This window comes from Cornus florida, unplaced genomic scaffold (genome assembly GCF_030987335.1).
Source record: "Cornus florida cultivar Cherokee Brave unplaced genomic scaffold, ASM3098733v1 CherokeeBrave_3.0.0_Hap2_Chr02, whole genome shotgun sequence".
In the NCBI taxonomy this organism is placed as follows: domain Eukaryota; kingdom Viridiplantae; phylum Streptophyta; class Magnoliopsida; order Cornales; family Cornaceae; genus Cornus; species Cornus florida.
In genome coordinates, this window is record NW_026775572.1 from 28,500,388 (window position 1) to 28,502,291 (window position 1,904).

At 45.3% G+C, this 1,904-nt stretch overlaps 1 pseudogene; it reads right to left on the minus strand.

The window, feature by feature from the left end:
- Positions 1-563: 563 nt before the first annotated feature.
- Positions 564-1,557, minus strand: LOC132295924 (fasciclin-like arabinogalactan protein 1; annotated as a pseudogene).
- Between the last annotated feature and the right edge of the window lie 347 nt (positions 1,558-1,904).

A 1,904-nucleotide genomic window follows, 5' to 3' on the forward strand; every position in this document is an offset into this window, starting at 1 on the left:
CCAAAAACTTGTTTAACACCCCAGCTCAAATTCCAGAACTTGTAACCATATAATCGCTAGGAGTTCGTGAAATTCCAAGCAAAAAATTCTCTGAACTTGACTATCATCCAGCGCGTTGAAGATAAAAAGTAGCCGATTGACAGAGGATAATCGTTTAAAAGTATAAATTCAAAGCTGGGTCTGGTCTGAAATTGAAACCAGAATGGTGACGATGATGAAAACAATAATAATTGAAGAAAAAGTATGCCTTTAGTATGAGAGTCCATTGCTAGAATTACAAGACCAGAAAGCGAAGGTTTGCTTCTACTACGAGTACTTCTTTCTTTCCCTTCCAGTTCTCTTTTAGAATTTGGTATTGTGGGATTTGAATTGGGTTATTTAATGGAAAATCCAAATGCATTGGTAATCTGGGAATCTCAATTTGGTGATTTTGCTAATGGAGCTCAAGTGATATTCGATCAATTTTTGAGTAGTAGAGAGATCAGTAAAAACACTAACCACAAACTTAAAGAGGCCATAATAAATCTACCATAGGTGAATCTAGCGCCATTCTCATCAGCCGTCTAATCCGCCGAATCTTCTTCCAGAAAAGCCGCCGGATAATCTAAAGGAGAATCCGACACCTGGACTGGCGCTTTCTTTGTCGGCTTCAGAGCTTCGGCCTCCGCCTCCGGTGCCGGTGCGGGTGTCGGAACATCCTTGAATAGTTCCGTCGGCATCAAAACCTTGCCGATCGAGAAAATCGCTAAGGGAAGTATGTCAATTATAGTCCCAGTTATTGTAATTATCTTCGTCTTCAACATCACAACTTCGCCGTCGTTCTAAACTGTGAAATCGTACTTTCTAGCTCTATCGATGGCCAGAGTGTTCATGGGACCGTTATTAGACTTCAACATTGACAACGATTGATACACCGGAACGCCGTGATATTCCAGTGGAGCCTGCTTCCCCGCTGCGGTCAAGTTCTTGTACTTCGGCAAGAAGTTCTTGAAAACATCGTCTATGGGACAAAATACCGTCAATCCACCATTGACATTGTCCTTTGTACTTACCTCCAGCATTCGGAAGCTAACAAAGTGTTGGCGAAGACTTTGTGAGCTGTCATAAGAAACACCAGATTCAATGTGCTCGGGCGGGGAGAAGGAGCTTCAGCCTCTGGCGACGGCAAGATCTTGCCCATCTGGATGATCGAGATGTTGCATGGAATCTTATGAACTAACTTGAAGAAAACGGCATCAAACTTTGCCGTTATTGTCCTCGGCTCCCTGAAGTAATCTAAGAGCAAGTGAAAAGAGAGAACGTTTTTTAGGGTGGAGACAGAGGGGTGTTTGGAGAACAGATCTGACATCCCGGTGTCGTCGACGGCACAGATGGTGATGGTCTCTCGGTTGTTTATATGGCGGCGAGGTGTGTCACCGTCAGGTAGTAATTGAACGTCGATAATTCTGGAAACTCGGCGAGTATCCGAGTAATATTGTGCCCCTGGATGGAGCCGGAGAGAAGGAAGAGCATAATAGAGAGGACTATAGTCCTGGCGGCGGCCGGATGGAGCTGCATTGTGCCCAGAGAGAGAAAGAGCTTGTGTGCAGAAAAGGCTGGGTTAAAACCCCATCTGCTTGTCTGACGGGTGTAACACAATCGGATCGGAATTGGGTTTCTGAAAACCCATTGGAACGCCTCCGATTGTTTCGGAGAAGGATCTGGCCGTGGCCGTGTGAGGAACACGGGCTTTGTCACGTTGCTGGACTTGTAATTTTTAATTTCAAGTCACGTCACTGGAATTCGTGAATGCATCATAACTTGCTAATTTGCCAAAGTGGTCGAGCTAGAGTTGGAGCTGCCGGAGCGATGCAGAATGCCACCATGGTGGTGTTGCCGCTGGCCTCATGGTGGTCAGATATACA